This window comes from Anopheles gambiae, chromosome 3, assembly GCF_943734735.2.
Source record: "Anopheles gambiae chromosome 3, idAnoGambNW_F1_1, whole genome shotgun sequence".
NCBI classification, from domain to species: Eukaryota; Metazoa; Arthropoda; class Insecta; order Diptera; family Culicidae; genus Anopheles; species Anopheles gambiae.
Window position 1 is genome coordinate 21,969,332 of NC_064602.1, and position 19,389 is coordinate 21,988,720.

Sequence of the window (19,389 nt, forward strand, 5' to 3'; positions counted from 1 at the left end):
GCGCAAAGAGTGGTAGCTTCGCCTACTAGATGGGATCAACCTCCAGACGATAGAGCTCCGATAAAGCTTTGCGGGAAATGAATGAAAGACCTTTTCGCTCTTGAAACTTGGGTCCTTTGAGGTTTTGTAAAGAATGGATAGCTGAGGTGAGAATTGGGGCTGGGGAAAAGTTTTACCGACACAAAACGCAACCTTTTCCTTTTATTCCCTTCCCAGTGGGAGGTGGATTTTACATTATTATTATTTAAATTCTAAAGGGCCGATAAATGGGGTCTAAGCTGTGTAACATTTTGTGATATGTTTTTTATTAATTTTAATTACTTTTTAGTCCGATGGGTGTCCTACAACAGACGGCTAGGTAGTACTTTAAAAATCTCAAAATTAGTTAAAATTAAAGTCTGCCCCTTTTCTTGAAACTTACTTCTATAAAACCTTAAAATAGGCCAAGCTTTTTGTCACTGATTTCAACTAGATTATAGACAAACCGCCATAAAAGGTTAAAAAGGTCACAGCATGCTCAAGCCAATGAAGTATTAAGATGTGTGAGTGTCTACATCTGCTGCCATCAATCAGAACGCTGAATAAATCTTCATCATGCTTAACTGACAAGCCTGCGGAATGATCTTTCCACAACATCTTGTATTCAATCAATTACATAAAACACAAACATGGCTCTTGAATCGGGTTACCCACAAGAAAAAGGTTCATACACGTTGGGCCCGTTTAAAGACAATCATACAGCGACACATTTCCATCATGAAATTGGGTTGGAAAACCCACAACTCTCCTTTCAATCCTGCGGGCGGTCGAAATTCAAAACTCACTTCACTTCTTCGTAATCGAAAGCAAATATCGAATCCCATCACCGGAGGCGAGAGCGAAATCCCTCCACACGAAAACACCCGAAACAGAGTGAAGTGAATTAAATTTAACTTCTTAATGAAGTGTGATTGGTTTTATTTCGGTCGGGATGAAACCCTCAGTGAAAGCCTCAAAGCCTCGGAAGAAAGGTTGCGAAAGCGAACAATACAACATACATTTAACAGCGGTTGCCAGTGGCCGGTACTCCGACGCAACACACACACACACGCACACACTGGTGGTATTTAATTTGTTTTTGCAGGGAAACGTGATGGAAGAAAGCTATCGAGCGCCTCGAAAGCCTCGAGTTATGCACTCCCGCCCGCCTGTTTCTCGAACATTTTCGTTTGCTTCACAAAAACAACTTTTCTTCCCCTTTTTCCCATTCTCTTTAGTCCCTTCCATCGGCACAAATATCATCCGATCGGGTACGCGCGTGGCTTGAGCGCCCCAAACGCATCGACGAAAGGTTACGTCGAACCGTTGGCCAGGTCTGTTTTAACTTCCGTTCCTGACCTTCGTGTAGCGTTGCGTTGCAAACCGTTTGTGAACTGAGCTACGAACGATTTGCTACTGAAAAAGAACCCAACCCCGAGGACAAGGGTTTGCTATCAGCAGTGCAAAACGGCTATCGATGTTATGCTTTGGTTGTTGTTGAAACTTGTTGGGATCCAATCATTTGTGACAGCTTCAGAATGAAGTTCCCGAAAACCAAATCAATCTACTGATTGGTGATTACACGCTACATAATTCGTTTACTCGTTTGTTCACACACATTTAGTTCCTGTATCACCAACGATAAAGGCTGTCTTGTAAATCAAAATTTGTACCACCACCATTTGTACCTGTTCGATTAAATCGACAGCATTTCCGTACATTTAATATCATTAAATAACATCATAAATTTTCAATCAATCAATTTATCTGTATAAATGTGCGTGTGTGTTTTGTCTGTATTTGTTAGACCCAATTGATGCAATGTCGATTTATAGCTCGGACCTTCGGATTGGAAAACAAACATAAATCGAAATGCTTGACGTGGTCCATTTTCGTTTACCTCCCTACCATTAATTCCCGCTACACTTGATGTTTGACATTTCGCCCTTTGCCGGCCACAGAATGCACTACCATCATTTCGAAATGCACAACATTTTCATTCCATTATGTAGTGTGCACTCTCTCTCTCTCGCTCTAGCTCTAAATGCATTTCAACCAATGCGCCCACCAGCGATAACCATCGGCACGCCAGCCAGTTTACAGGCTATCGAACCGTTGAAGCCTCCGCACAAATCCAATCAAATAGTAGTACACCCACGTGCACACACGTACGAGAACTCACTCATACACACACACACACACACACACACACACACACACAAAAACAAAGCCATGCAAAATGGCTAAGCGCAAACACCGCAAACGTTCCAACGTCCTTGGGCACAATTTTCGGGACAGAGGGAAACTTTCGGTGCAAATATTTACACTCCGGTGGCTTCCCCATGGCCGTAATTTATGCCAGCGGTGGTACGGACGCTGGCGAGCTTAATGCAGTGGACTGGAGGCGGGTGTTGATGGTCAGCCACTGTCCTACATTCTGCGGGATGGGCTAGAATAATAGAGGTGTATGCATTTTATACATGCACAGACCCCGGGGGCGCTGGGCTGGAAGGGTTTTCGGGTTTGGTGTGGAGTATACTGCTTCCTCTATTAAAAGCTACTCGAGCGTACATTCATTGTTAATCGCTAAATGATAAGTTGCGAGATGAGCTCTACTGTGCTTTAAAAGAGTAGGAATGACAGGTGCTGTTTTCGTACTCTATTTTTACTGAAATCGTTTGAAGAATTATTGCATCCATAATGATTCCTGGATTTCTATGTCTGTCTATGTAATTCTATGACTGTCTGTGCTTATAAATGTTATATTTATTCACTTGCTTTCAATAATTTTAAATCTGTGATAAGAGGTAACGGCCACGGCCTTAATAACATAAGTCCAAATCTAGTGTTTTTTATCGCTAATTTCATATACTGAATGAAACGGGTAAGCGTGAACCAAACAATTTTCAAAAAATAATATCTCTTGTTTTTACATTGATTTTTTTAATTTGTAGCCTATCCAAGCTTAAAATTTATGTTTTACAAAGCAAAATCATTGACAGAAAAATATTGAAACCTACCATAATTCCCTCAACTTTTGAGTTTGTATCAAAAACTCAGCTTAAAGTATCAAATAATCAACAAACATTTCGCAAAACCTTGCGGCGCTCGGCCACCAAACGTTGCACTAACACCACTGCAACCATGTTTCCCCACGTGCGCTACTGTTAGCTCTTCAGCAATACCCCAATAAAGTGTATGGCAGCAACGCAAATGTTAGTTCTCTCGATACGTTCGCTTTCCACACAAATGGGAACAAATTGGCAGCTGCCCCAATAGCCGTTAGTTATTGTTAGTTGCAGTATACGGCTTCAAAATGCACAGAAAGCTTCACTCGCTATTGGACCCGCTTTTTTATGGTTGTTCCGAATGGCGCACACTATTAATGTAGCGGATCATCGCTTTCACCGACTAAGTGCCTCAATTCATAACAATTATCCAGCTTGTTTTCGACGGATCTGTGCTACAACAGTGGTCCCTTTGCTCCGTTTCCTTTATTCACACTTTGATAAACAAACAAGCAGAGAAAACTAAAGCGCACACGCACGCAGGAAAACACAGCATTACGCAAACGAGCCGTATAAAAATTACGCTAAATCTGTTCACGCGGGCATGATGGTGCACAAAATGCAGCATACGTGAAAAAAGCATAAACCCATTACCCATTAATAACATCCATTTGTCGCACGGGGGGCTCAAATTGTTGTCGTAAAAATAAATCGCGCATCAAACGAGGTTGTTTTGGACGTCACGGGCGGTGCTCAATTTTTGAGTGCGTGTGCGTGTGTGTGTGTGATCATAAAGCAGGAATGACTTATTCCCGGCACGAGTGTACCCCCGTGTCTAGCCAATTGGCCAGTGGGCAGTTTGCGTCATACCAACAATAATCATAATCATGGTAAGCGTTTTGCCATTTCATCATTTTCCATTTCTCTCCTTGAAGCGCCAAACGGTCCAAACATCCACTCACTGATGTTAAAAATATCCTATTTTTTGGATGAAATGGGGAATCTATGCAGTCAGACTCTCATTACTCTTAATTGGTCCTTTTGCCCGCGGCTGAATTTGGAACAAAATAAGCCTCATCTTTGGGCCGGAACACAGGCAAGATTACCGACTTCTCGAAACACGGGCTTAACACAGCACAAACAGCAGCCCTGCGCCTACAAAATAAAGTGATTTCTCTGGAAATAATTCAATAACACGCCGGACTTGGACAGACACTCTTCTACGACGGGTTTTCGTCTTTATCGAAAATATAAAAAAACAGCTATAGAACATGAACAATACGAAACCAACGACTACCAATTAAGTAATTGATATTGCTCCTATCTTTATACAACCATGCAATTGGCAGTGATGGCAAAGTTTTGATGGATAATGAAAATATTTTCACATTCCCAGCTCCACTCTCACTTAAGCTTGGCCTAGAAATAGGATCGTATTTATTCACCTCTGATCCTTTACAGATCATTTATTGCATTGTAAAAGCTCCATATTATTGCTATTTTTGATTTGCTCTGAAGGTTTGTTAGCTGCCAAAAATAGAGGCATAATCCTTGTTGAAAGCCACCTCATCTAAAACATTAATGAGTTTATGCACCACAGTAAATTTGTGAAAAGGCACACGCTAGAAAATGTTTTCGAACCCTTATCGTTTTTCTTATCAATAAAAAAGGCAGCAATGATTTGCATTTGAGTGAAGCAAAAAATGGGGGACCCAAACTCATTACATTCACCAAAAGGCATAACCCGAACCCATTGTAGCTTTATACGAACCAATCCCATAACTTTTAATTGCTGGCATCGAAATAAATCATAACTCTTTAGATTACTTTTTCTGATAATATGTTTATTGCTCGGCTGGATGGGCGAAGGCACACAAGAAGAAAGCAAACGTAAATGATCAAAGCACTAACACTTCGCAAAGAGCGAGTTAAACAAAATCTGCAATCAAAAACAAAACGAACGTTTGTATACTTGGAAGGATTGCAAATCAAATGAAACTGCCGATGGTGGTTTTAATTTGATTCGGTTCGGAATTTGTTTTCCTTTTTTTATGTTATGTTTTTGTTTTTGTAGTAGTTTGTTGGGTTTGTTTAAACCTAATTTAGACTTCACGGAGTGGGTGAAGTGTAAATTTCTTCAAATGAATCATGCCGAATTACTTCAAACCGAACCGAATTTATAAGTGTAATCCCATTTCTTTAAGAAACAATTCATCGCAGTTAACTTCTTAGAAAATGAGCCAACCGATCACAACACAAACTTCCTAAAAGAAGCTTAAAAAAAAACTCAATCCAATAGCAAATGGCCGCTTCCTGCAGCCATTAACTTTCCATCATTCTATGGAAACATACCAATGCTACTTTTTATGCTGAATGATGATGCTGTTATCTCTCTTAGTATTTTCGCTTTGATTCACTTACTTCTTTCTCCCCAGTTTCAAAACGTTTCGCATCCATCAATTCCATTGGATCCCGGATCTATCGAAATCCCGTTGGCGAAGATGATTTAATTTAGATTCCGGAAATGGGTTTAGCTGCCCCATCGGAGTAACCACCGGACGAAGCTATCCATGTTTAACTGTCCACGTAAAAAGCGTTCGAATGGGAAAGGAGATGACACAGAAAGAGCTCAAAATCAGATACATTTTTACTCCATCGCCATTATACGAGCTACTTCAGTATAAGGTAGCAGCTGTGGAAGATGGATTTGTAGCGTTCTTTTTTGCAGGATTCGTTGATGATGCAGATGCGATTGTGCATTGCTTTCTGCATCAACGGCAATTGGTTTCTCACAAATTGCAGTTTGCATAAAGTTCTTGCCATATCTTCATGGATGAAAGGTTTTTTTTTTAAATGGAAAAGTAATGTACAAATAGGTTTTTGATTTGCAATTCAGTTTACTGATGAATAGTTTGGGGGAAAAACTATGAATTTAATAGCCCAATCATGCTTTGTGAATAGCAATGGAAACGAATATCAGGCGTGAAATCTAGCAGAAGTGTAATGACAGTTTGATTGGCTGTTTTGAAGTTTTCCTTCTATCAAACACACAGCAAACATCTCAACAATTGACAATCATTCGACCGTTTCGATTGAAATGTTAGTGAAATTTCAGTCTAATATGGCAATAGCAAAAAAATGCAATTATTTTCTAAAAAGATGCTGCTAAAGTTAGAGCAAATTTAAAATTCCTATTCACTAATTTAAATCGATCATTCGTTGGTATAAAAGCATTTACTATTGCTCGAACGGCGAAGGTCGAGGTGCGACATGATAAAAATGAGCTTTTTTGCTTTCGGCATAATATGTTCACAAGACATAATGAGGTTGAAGCTTTACAAAGTTATATCAATCACAAGTGGAGAAAGCTTGTCCCAGCTTTTGGGAGAGCTCCTCTCCTTACGATTTTACTCAAACGCATCAGCAAAAGGATGAGCTACCATGCGCCTCCATTAAAAACATTCAGAAACAACATTTATTTCTCACAGCATATATAGCTATTTCAACTGACTCTTTAGTTTGTACTTTCCACTTGAAGGATATTTTTTACCATCAGCGAAATAAATCCCTAATATAAACGGTAAACTACAGCTGCAGCGTCCTTAACTCAGTCACCACGGGTTATATCCACGCCCTTCGACCCGTTCTTAGCACGTCAGTCACATCACATACACCCATACACTGGGCTTTCTCTCTCTCTCTCTTTAACCTCCCTCGTTACAAAAAATGAAGGTGAAATTCTCCCATGTGACACTGCTTTCGATTATCCGTTTTGCCATATACCAATCCGAACAGCCAAGTACCTTTCGCCTACGTTACACCTTTCCGTAAAAAAAAACACCAATCCTCCCTGTCAGAAAACGCCTCAGCTGCATTCACTTCTCTTCCGCTATTTCCGCATGAATTACTGCACATTCCGGTAGCGGTACCGGTGCCACCGTATTGCCAACCGTAGTGCAAATAGTGGCAGCACCCAGTCCCAGGCATGGAATCAAGCATTCTGTTTGACTTGTCAACCGGCAGCCTGGTCGGGGCGCACTCGCACAAAAAGGCACGGAAGAAAATTGTATTAAAAAAGGAAGCTCACACTCGATGCCGGAAAATAGCTGCACGCTAGTTTGTAACGAGCTGCAATGTAGCTAGGTGCCGTACCTGAGCGTTTCTCTACATGTACAGCTTTGCTTTAGGTGGTGAAAGCAACTTTAAAAAAACAGCAAACAAAAGTCACCAAGCGAGCTCCCTTAAATCTTCCACACTGCTCGAAGGGAAATAAATCCACGGCACTTACATAATTTTCCATCATATCCGGCACGGATATTTTATAACTTGCCGTAAATGGATAGTGTACACGGTGGAGAAAAAAGTGGAACGGCAGTACATACCAAAACACACTCAAACCTCCTCACTAAAATGTACATTACAAGCTTTCCACAGGGACAGAGCAAAACTGCAAACCTCCCTTTCTGCAGAAGAATGCATTTAAACAGGGCAAGGGCTTGACATGGCGAAATGAATTAATTCAATCCCGATTGCAAACGGTGCTACTCCTACAAAGTTTCGTGTTCGAATTATGCAAGCAGGTGTTTTTGGTTTGTTTTATTCTCTCTGTCCCTTTGTTTTTAACTGCAAGTTAAGCATTCCATTGCAAAGTCAATTTTACCGGCAAAATGCCTCTTATGGTGATTTGTCGAGAGTTGCAAATGCAAATATGCACACTCCAGCCGATAGTTCAAAATGAAATGCAATTGAATATAAAAGGAGCTAAAATTCAATTTCAATTCAAACACAGTTGAATGTTTGATGATGCGTATAAAAAGAAATAATGCCAATTATTGATTAAATTTCACTTACTTTAACATTTGTACAGTTGTTGGATGAACAGAACGTTCTGTTACGTTAACGAAATAATTATGACAAATTCGATTGCCGCCACAAACAGTTCCTGGAACACTATTTGAAGGATTTCCTACCATACGATCCATTTCATATGGACCCACTCCTAATTACACTCCTGCACACTCAGCAACTATTGCTCGCTCTGTACTACGGTGGTAAAAAACGTGGTGGGTGGCCTGAGGGGACCGAAATAGCTATTTCTATGCTCAGCTATTTCTCACGAAAGCTGCACAGAAGCTCGAAAGCAAAAGGCAAATATTTGTTTGTTTGTTTATTTCGTTTGCTTTAGCCCCGGCTGCTCCGGCACGTAGCATGGCAGAGTGTCGTGTTTTTTTTCCTATTGGATTTCTCCAACTCGTCCTACCGTACGGCGGCAGTTCGTGCATCAAGCATACCCGAAAGGGCTTAGCCAGCAAACGGTGCGGTAGTATAGCGCGCGCGCGCTAAGAGCTGTCGCCTAATTGCACACTCGACACCGTGGTATTAAATGAAGAGCCAGAAGGCAAAGGGTTAGGGGGGGAGAGGGGAAAAAATGGGGCACACCAACTAAACCGTTCGGTAGAAGGGTTGATTAATTTCTCCCGATAGCAAATAGCGTTGCTAGTGTCTGGTTTTGGCCTTTTTCGCTCTCTTTTTCGCTCTCTTTATTTACCTTTCGATTTCGATTGCGCCCTCCGATTTTTACACACTTTTTCATTGCTGCTGATGAGCAGACGCTTCTTCCTTCTTCCTTTTTTTTTGCGTGCACTTGAACCGTTGTAATTGTCTTAAATCATCCGGTTCAGTCCCTGCCGGTAGTGGGATGGATACAAAAAAAGCAAAAGGAAAAACTGAACCAGTACCACAGCACAACTTTGCTCCGGTGTTGCGTTTTAATTGAGAATCAATTAGAGCCCGACACGACACGATCCGACATCCGTACATCCTGCTCTACAGACAGGCTACAGGTGTAATTTGTTCCCTTTTTTATGTTAGCCTGGTATGCTTGGTTTTTGGTTCTTTCTTACAGAACATGGTGTTCTTCTATTAAAGGATCAAGCGCAACACAACGACTCAATGGAAAGAAATATGAGTGCTCTCTGTCTGGCTCATCTTTGAATGTGGTATTGTCCTCGTCAACTTCGTATTGTTTTATTAATATTACTACCATGAGAACACACCTTTTACACCGCCTCCAACAAAAATCGATTGCATTGCATGACTCACCGAAGATTCGGCTAGCTTGGCGTCTCATAATTACAGTGTTTGCTAGTGTTTTTATTCCACCTACCAAACACACCGCCTCAACACGAACCAATCGAATGTAATTACACCCGACAAGACAAGCCGCTTTCTTTCCGGAGCTACGTTTAGTCATCCGTCGAACGTTCCAAGCGCAAGGCGGTTTTTCATCTTCACTCCATGAGTGGTGGAACGGCTGTAAAATCCATCCACTTACCGGAAGTATTGCTATTGTGTGTGCTACAGTGCTACAACCTGCTTGATGAGCTTTCGCACATGACGGGAGCTTTTGTGTGTGTGAATTGTGTGCACGATTTTCATGCCATGTTTAGACGACGCGAACATACGGCCCACCGGCAGGAGAAAGGATTTTCCTCCTCGTCTACGCTAACGGCAGCAGTGACAATCACGTCAAGCGTTTCGTCCACGACGAAGCGTCGCCAGCCGGGGCCAGCGTTTTGCCACGAGCACTGCCGCTCGGTTGCAATCGATCTGGTGAACTTTCTCATCCGCTACCAGTACGAGAACAGGTAAGCGTGTTTGACCCGATGGCCAATAATGCGTGCACTCATCGAGCGAGGGGAATGAGAGTCTTTGGAGTGGTTCCATTTGGGCACAGATGGTGCAATTGTGTTCCAAATTTTCTCATCAGTTGGTCTGAAGCTTGTTTTAACCTTTAGCCTTTTAAACGACGAACCCCGTAACCCGGAAGTGCAATCGAACGGTCGGTATCGCTATTTGTACTTCGCTTGAAACGGGTCGAGTGTTCTGTCGAAATCGTTCACTCAGCCCCTCTACCCGGGATTGATACCCAGTCATTGCGGAATGACACACTGCTGGAAGGTTCGATGATTAATATTAAACTGTTTGCCGGGGCAATGGGTCAGGTCTGTATAACGACAACACTTCATGCACGAAATGTTGAAAAATAGAAAAAAAGGCTTCAACCCATCACTGTGACCCCACTTCGAACGCACAGCTATAAACGCGTCCAAATATGCCAACCTTTGACCTGACAGTTGTCACACGCGTGCTCTCTCTTTCTCTCTCGTTGCTATAGCGCCAATCAAGCTAGCATGAAGAGTGTTACATTGTATTGAAACCACATTGTTCCGGGTGAAACAACAAAACGCGGAACGCACAGGTACGGGAAGCCGTACAAAAACAATGGTGCCTGTCTAGGACCTGGGACCGGGACCGCATTTCCATGGTTGAGCTTTGTATTTTTATCTTTCGCTGGAAAGTGCGGACAATTTCATTCCGATGAAACCGCATCACTCAAGCGAAACAAAGGTGGGAACGAAAGGCGTTCGAAAAACGGGACCGATTGCCTATTGAGCGTATTATTATTCCGGTGAACGTCGGAGAACCGAGTTCTGGAATATTAATAGTCTAAATTTGGTTTGTGGCGTGAAACGTGTTCTGGAATAAATGAGCAAAATAATGATTGGAACTCCGATTTCTTTCAACGATGCTGGACATGATGAGAAAAACGTTATTTTCCTGAAAATGTGCAATATTACCCTTCACAAGCACACACATAAAGGTAATTTTATTACCCTTACCTAACCATCTCACGCCTAACAAAATGCTTGCCGTATACATTATTAGCAAAAGCACATTAGCAGAATAGGCAGCCTTGGCAAGCGATTCCGGTGAAATAATTTTCCAAATTAAGAAAAATGTCCTTCTCTACACGGGCAGTTACGTTCAGCTGCCGGCCTCTTGAGATACGCCGGGCACCGCCCCAGCGAAAGGTGCTAATCCCATCGGCCGGTACTGTAATCACAATGTCGAGCACCGTCGGCGTAAATGTAATTAAAGCTCCACCACGGGCAAACCGAACACCCGTCCCTTAGGATATAACCAGGCTTCTTATTACGTTCAATGGTCGGTAAAATTGTGCAAAAAAAACGGAAGACCATCATTTCCTTCAGAACACAGAGACTTTCCCTTTGGTCCATGGAACGACGTATCCTTTTTTTTCTTGGAGCGTTAGTCTCGTTGCTTAATTCGAGCCTAAAGCCAAAAACCACCAAGACACCGGGAAAGAGGCCTTTTCCGTGTCGCTTCGGTTTTCATGATCGCATCCCGATGCAGGAGCTTATTAAATTTTCATCAGCCGAGCACTTTTGTCTGCCCCGAGCCTAATTTTGAGCATTAATCAGACAGATTAGACCTGCCTGACCTGTTTCACCCCTTCTGCCGGCTGTCTCGGCAGCTCTTGCGTTGGTGGGTGTTTTGTGTGCGCTTTATGTGTTCAACACTCTCCATTATTAGTAAAACCATCGAAATACACATACGACACTTTTACAGTCTAACTGTTTACAGGAGAATAAAAAAAGAGGCTAAAGTGCCGAACGGATTGATGACGGATCATGCGATCCATCTCGTCGTGTCCTTGAAGGAATATGCTACGCTCTACGGCTTAAATGTATGCCGGGCGCCTAAAAACCCCCAAAACCACTATCATTAGATGAGCCTATAGTAAGCGTACCACCCTCCCCCCATGACCATGTCAAAAAACAATGATTTATGGGTCTGCGCACCCAGCAGACATTGCTGGAACCGTTCGCTTCCGGGTTAATGTGCCAAACCGTGTGCCCAACGACGAAGAATTATTCAGCAAAATTGTGGTTAAAACACAGGCACAGTCGGCGGCATAGAATAGGCAGCTCTTCCACTAATCCTTGGGAAGGGGAGGATGAGAGGGAAGGAGTGGCAGGAAAGGCAGACAAGCGAATCGATCTGTCACAGCAGGCTTCGTATGTGCAGAGCTTTCAATATAACTCTTCCCACGGTCGTTATTCCCAGGGACCCAGGGGTGGTTTCCGGTGCAGCAACGAGCCCGCCGGAAGCTAAACATCGATGATGGTACTGCCTCCGTTGCTGCCCGTATTGAGGACAAACGGACACACACAAACACACATACATACACACAAAACACAATGCCAAGATTATTCATGAGCTCGTAAATCAGTCAATGAGTTGGAACATGGCACATCAGGCACGCTTCTGGTTTTTGGGTTGCGGGCGAGCCCGCTATTCGCAGAGCCTCTTCCATTCTAATGGCACTGTCATTGCCCAGCTTGGTCATACTGTAAAGGATGAAGCAATCTAGTTCATCTCCCCGTGTGTTTGACCAGCATACTTCACCACAAATCCTTTGCAACAAAAACAGAGCTTCCTTCGAGCGACTACCCAGTGATAGTTGCGAGTATTTTATGCACAATTTAATGTAGCTAATTTTAAGCGGAATTCGGCAGAACGTTTCAAGCAAATGTTCGAAATGTTCTACCTGGATTGATTCGAACGATGTTCTCTACCTTTTTCCACCGACGCATAAATTATGTATCCGTTCGTTGCGGTATCGAAAAAGAAACGCTCGTAAATCGACCATCAACAGAGCGAAGAAAGCAGGGAGCAAGTCCGTGTGAGTATTGCCGAAAGCAGTTAATTATTAAACATCCTTGGCGATTCTCAATCAATTAATAATGTTATTAAATCCTGTTCCCATCTTTTACACTCCATACTTCATAGCCTTATTAAGGAGCTGGTGCAGTAAGTAAACAAAGAGTGGATGGGATTTATTTATTCAGCCAATAAGTTCAACTTTGCGCTTTACAAAGCAATTCTTCCAATAAACTTCTTATTAAACGAAGCATTCACCCTAGCCTCAAGCCTCCCCGGTGTGAAGCGCAAACTGTACTGCAAACTGTAAAGTTTCGCTGAATTGAATGTAAATTATTTCCAGTGCAAACAACTCGCGCTCGGCTTATTAGCGTTCGCTTCCGTGCTGGTCGTTCTTTACTTGCTTTTTGTTTCTCCCTGCTCTAATGAACGCTGATTCTTCATGGAACACAACGTACCATCATTAAAGGCAACTTTTGCCCCGGTTTGACTCTTGTGAGGAGTGTAGTAATGCAAAAAGCTTTTTCATCAGCAGCACCATGACAGCAGCAAGGGGGGGGGGGAACAAGCAATTGAAAAACACACTATTAAACTAGTTTGCTATGTTCAGAATACAAGGGCGAACTAAATATTGTACCATACTGTGGCTCGCTTCGTTCTTTGTCCCGTTTCACGCTGCGGTACAATTATGAATGTATATTCAAATGCATTTGAAAAATGGAAACCTTCCAGGCACGGTGGGTAAAACCATCAAGCGGAGCGCGATTGTAAATAGTTACTAGCACAAGCTTTGTGCATGAATGCGATGGAAGCAGCCAAAGCTGTCACACAGAACGGTGCACACCGAAAAGGGCGCTCAACGAACCGCACCGAAAGTGCTAATGCATTAGTGCTGCGGTGCGTCCTTCCAGTGAGCGAGTAAAATATTGTACAGCTGTAAACTAATACCATTATGTTTTGTTTAAAAAAAAAAACGAGGGCTTAAAGCTTCAGAGAGCTTTAGCTTAAATGTCTTTTGAGTGTCATAATTGTAAGCTTAATGGTAAGTGCATCTGCAGTGGATATCATGAAGTAGGAGGCCATGCTTTTTCACGATCATGAAGAAGTAAATGAACTTGAATGGTAAATTTATTCAGTATTTTTGTATTTTTTACCAAAGAAAATATTATAAAATGCTTTAATTTTTTGTTGTTACGGCTCAAAATTCATCTTTTGTACATGTAAATATTGCTGAAACTCTTAAAACTCATCTAAAAAGGAATGTAAAATATTGTTTTATGGCTCTTACCCAACCCAATAACATGCAAAAATGGAAGAAGAAAAAAATATCATAAATCTGTTACAAAACTACATTCAAACAACATTTCCAGTTACATTTGTACAGTGGTCACGATTTAAAAAAAAAAACCATTCTCCCAAATCAACTCAACACCACACCAACGTTTGGCGGAACAAATCGAACCGAACAATCCTTTCAAACGTGGTTGCAAAGTTGGTCCCACGTTGGACAGGGACGGTTGCACTAAACGTTGATTTAATTCGCCGTACCGAGGCGTAGAGAAGGAAAAGTTCAACACACTGGCACTGGTGCTTTGGTGGGCGCAACGATTACCACTTTGCCGTCAATGTCGTTGATCGAAAAGTTTCGGCACGCGCGACCAGGGACCAGGGAGGAGCGAAAACGATGTGCAAAATTCAATTTGCAACTCCATTGCAAGCTTTAATTCATCCTTTGTTTTCCACAAGGTGTGGTGTGGTGTGGTTGGTTAGCGAAGCAAAAGTGATGATTGAAGCACCAGCGCTAATGCTTCAATTTGTGGTTTGCTTTTGTTTAAATGAATTACTCTGTGGCTTTGCGATGATGAAATTGGTTTTATGGAACTTGTTTTTCACGCTTAGCTTAGCTGATATTATTCTGTGAAGCAGTTGATAAAGGAACATACATATAAAGGCCGGTCCCGTGGTACAGTCTTCAACTCGAACGACTCAATAACATGCCCGTCATGTGTTTAAGCCCCGAATGGACCGTCCCCCCGTAGCAAGGATTGACTATCCGTCTGCGTCCCGAAGTCCCGAAAGCCTATATAGGGCCGGCATGTTCGCATAGGACGTTACGCCAAATGGAAGAAGAACATATAAAATCACAAAACAACTGGAGTTTTAGTTGAACGTGAATGAGTCCAGTTTTGATTTTATATAAGACTGAATTGTTATTATTAAATATAATTGTATCTTTTAAAAGACCATACTTTAGCAATTGCTTTAAAAGCTTCGCTCTACACATCTTTCAGTGATTACGGAAGGGAAAAAATAAAACTCTAAACACTCTACGTACGACAACAAAGCTTACGGATAGGAAATTATTGCCCCCCCAATTATTGTGTATATTTATTTGTCACTTCCACCCTACACAACATGGTCCGTCTGTTGGCTCCCTTTATTGCCATTAGATGATGCGCTCCCTTAGCAACACCATTAACCATGACAATGACAGTGAATTTTACAGCCCTTTTTGCAAAATGGCACTCGAAGGTCGGCGCCAAAACACACAAACACACAATCTTCTTTGTCGTGGTGTAAATCCAATTGCCGAAAAAAAAGCAGAGCGCCAAACCAGAGCAGAGGCACAGCAGCATAATAAGCCTGTCACCGACTGTGCACGTTCGCAAAACGGTACACACTCTCCCGCACCAGATTTTGGTCCGCACCAGGTCTCGCAACAATAAAAGTGTGCCAAAAATGATCCACCCGAAAAATTACAGCCCCGCAAGAAAGCTCCTTTCGTAAAGCCACTGCGTTCAACCGTCCTCTAGCGGGTGGTGAATCACGCGACTCGTGTAATTTATGCTTCTGGTGGTTAAATCGAAACGACCTCTGGGGCACTTTCCGGCCTTGCCACCTTTTACGGATGGTTGTTTTCTAAAAAAGAAAAAAACAATGCCAAACAGTACAATTGGGTACACGCTGTGCACGATTGCCCAGCCAAAACTGGCACAGCTTTGGAGTTTGCCGCGAAACCAACGGCGCCAGAGCGATTCCCTTTCGACACCGAAAGCATTGAAAGCAATCCCGAACCTCGACCCACTGCACGGACCCACCCAGCAGTTGGAACCGTTCCAAAGCAGCTGTTTCCCGAACAGCAGCCGGACGCACAGACACAGAGAAAGCTCGAGCGCTCGGCACTGAACTAATAAATTATCTCGCTTTCGGTGGTGCCGACTCCCCAACGCGTGCGAGAAACGCGAGCTCGCCCTTTACAGCCACGCGTCCCGTAGGCGACAGTAAAACTGGAACGCTCGTTCGCCAAAACCGTGGGTTTCTGGAGCATTTTCTTTTGTGCTGTGCATTGTGCTTCTTGGTAAGGAAGCTGCTACGCTTTCTTGCCCACTTCTGTGTGCAACGGAAAGGCTGATACGCTTTTGTGCTTCATTGGTCGTCACGGGTAGCTTGAGGGTCGTTCGAGCAAAGAGGGATGCAATCTTCGGGGCGTGTGCATTGCTGGCAGACGCCATTTCGCTATTCATAAGACACAATTTTAAATTGCAGTTGCTGATCGCTACTCCGCATTTCGAGAAGATCTGTTTAACTTTGCTTTGCCGAAAACAAAGCAATTCGTTGTGTATGGTAACGACACCAAAACCTACCCACACGTTGCTGGAAATAATTTGCTTTATCCCCATGAAAGCCCTACTGTCTTACAAAACCCAGAACCCAAAACACAGGCGCAGATAAATGAATTCATATCGGAGGGAAACTCAATTACCACTGAAAAATGGCTTTCAATTCATTTCAAATTCTTTCCACTGCCCAAAGCTCTTTCATCTTCGTCACACCCGGTCAGGTGAAGCTGAAAGCCAGGGTCCAGGGATTTTTCAACGTGCAAGCTTATATGAAGCAACATGCATCAAACCCATCCGGAATGGACGCTGTCGTTTCAAAAGAGTATCCCAAAAAGTCGATTCCAAAATCCCTTCATAAAGCTTCTTCAACCAGTGCGTCCCATTGTACTACGACCACAGTATGTAAAACGGGTTGTACGTTTTCATACAAATGGGGGGAACGTTAATATCGAATACGATCGAACAGCGCCCTACCAGGCTAGCTGTGATCTCTTTTTCCCATATTTGTTTGGGTTGTTTTTTTTTAGGATGCGAAATTGGAAATCTTTACTATTTTACTCCTATCACTCCTATACATACACACGCACGCACCCAGGACACGATAGTAGCACCAAGCACACAATAAATTGGCCGTAAAATGACCGACCGATACCGGTGGGACACGAACTTATAATCCTCCCGGCACGAGACAACGGTTGGGAGTGGTTGGACCTTTTTCTAAACGAAAATAGAACATTTTAACTCCATCACCATCAAAGCTCGACCCGTGCTGCTGAAGCTTTTCCCAGAGCCAGCAATTGAACGATGTTGTATTCCTTTTCCTCCTAAACTCTCGGGTTCGCGTTCCCGTTTCCTGAAACCGCTAGGTTCCGGGGGGCCTTCAGGGGTAAATTGAAGCGATAGGACGTTGTTGGCTGTACCCACAAATAAGCCTAGTGATTAGCAAAAGGGGTGGCAGTTTGAGTATCCTTTTTTCCTGCCTTCTCCTTCTTCCATCGCCATTGTCATCGCCATCAAGAGGAATTTGGCGCTGTAAATGATTAATTTTCGCCGAAAAAGTGCCGCGCGAGCGATAAGGTTGATCCTTGCTGGACGATTTTAATTAGACACGACAAGTCAGCCCGTGTAGCAAATATTTTAAACAGTGCTTAATCCCGGGCCTCGAAAAAGGCGCTGGGTTGCTCTGCTACTAATCCGGCACAAATGAATAGCGTCAGGAATTGAAAGTGTCGTTTTTTTTGGGATTTACGGGGCACAGTGGACGTGGGAAGAGCTTTGAAGGGTAAATGTTAGCTGTCGAAAGTTTAAAACGTTATAAGTGATCACGAATAGAAAACAGAATTAAGCTAGCCCCGAAAGTGGCAAAGTGGTATTTGCATCAAATTAGACATTGCGAACTGGTTTTATGCTATGAATATTGTTAATAATATATATTTAAGAGTTGTGTGATTTATTTTTATTATTTTTTTTATACTTAATTATGTATATTGTCATTCATATGAGCTCAAATAAGCAATTCTCCGCTAAATAGAAACATAAAATTCGCTTCGTATTATGTTTTTACAGCACCGTAGCTGCGGAATGGTTGCATATTTTTATTGCAACATAAACTATAAGGCTCTTAAATTTTATAGTTAAAACGACCGCACGTATTTTGACTCGTATTACGGCTATAAACATAGCTGTAAAATATACAGACCGTTTTATCTTATACGTTTCGATGATTTATGAAAGCATAAAGTAGATAATTTTTTACAAAAATGACTTTACTACAAAATATTTGATTTTATCATCTTTTATATTTGTTTTGGTTTGAGTGTCCAAGAAGCACACGTGCATTTTCGATTTCACGTTCCAATCCAAACTAATCTTATGACGCCGAAACGTTACTCCCAATATCTATCATAAATGACTTTATTTGAATTTAATACACACATCATTAAGCAATGCAAACAAGACCGATCCCGAATTGAGCTTAAAAATATAGGTAAAAACCAACAAAACAAGCAATTTTTGAAATATTGAATCCAATCATGAACGAAAACACACGCTCAATTTGGTAGGTCCACCGTGCAGCATACAGACATCAAAAGTGATACACACACACCTCAAACCCTCCGTCAGTCTGGCAAGACGAACACGGAAACAAATTCCTGTCCGGATGGTACATCATCATCATCATCATCATCAGACTCATTCCCTTACAGAGACAAATGTTGGAATTTGCCGTTGCGTCTAGTGGAAGGAATAATTTCATTACGAAAACAGTACCACATGCCGCTGCGCTACAAACTCTCCATCATGTCTTTATGCCTTTGGAGTATTCACCCTGGAGGAGGAGCCGACCACCGTCCTGAATCTCCTCACCATCCTCACGGGTAAACACGGGTTTTGCATACTTTCGAAAACTCCACTCCAGACCGCGTTCGGGTCGGCCCTGTGTATGTACACACCGAATTTATTCGCAATAATCACTTAAGGATATGGAATTTTAATGGCATACAGAAGAGCACTGCGTGTGTTGGTTCGTTGTGATGTTCGGTACCAGTGGTGCCTCCTCCGGTGATTCTCCCAGGGGGGATCACAGACTCGCACACACACACACACACGCTCTGCATGTCATCGTGTACCGCTCGGGATGAATATGTTTCACATCTAATTGAACGTAGCGTTTAAATGTAAACACATACACCCATAAAACGTGCGCACGTACTACCCCACATGACACGGCAAGCTGTAAATTACGTCCGGAAGAAATTTCTACACCGACAGGGAGGGGAGGGCAAGGCGATGCAACGGACATCCGGTACGGGTGAAAGCCATCGTACCAATCCCCCCCGTGGTACAGCGGTAAGCTTGACGCCGTTTTTCAGACGTTAAAAACTTCCTCATTTTTCCCTACCCCTTCCGGTCTTCCGGTGTCGGTTGAGGGAAAGCTTTCAACGATGGTTCGAAAGAGACGATCGGCTTTCCCAGCCCTTTTTAGCTCCTTTTGCTCCCCAAGGAGGCCGTCCAACAGAACGGACATTGACAACAAAAACCCAGCAAGCGAAAACTCCACTCTCTCCAATGTTACGATGTTTCAAACACTTTTCACCGACCGTGTTCTGGTGAGGTTGGTACCCCACATGCACGTTTTTCAGCGTGTATATATAGGTTCGTAGCATTTCCATCGCTCCCAACGGGCGCTGGGCACGATCACGATGTCTCGCCGT

The 19,389-nt window shown here is 42.8% G+C and overlaps 2 protein-coding genes across 19 annotated transcripts in view; one reads left to right on the top strand and one right to left on the bottom strand.

Moving 5' to 3' along the window:
- The window catches only part of LOC1279930 (dual specificity calcium/calmodulin-dependent 3',5'-cyclic nucleotide phosphodiesterase 1), a 275,103-nt gene that overhangs the window by 236,720 nt on the left and 18,994 nt on the right, over positions 1-19,389 (top strand). The gene's annotated exons all lie outside the window — the stretch shown is intronic.
- The window catches only part of LOC1279928 (maltase 2), a 53,203-nt gene that overhangs the window by 28,590 nt on the left and 5,224 nt on the right, over positions 1-19,389 (bottom strand). The window lies entirely within an intron of this gene.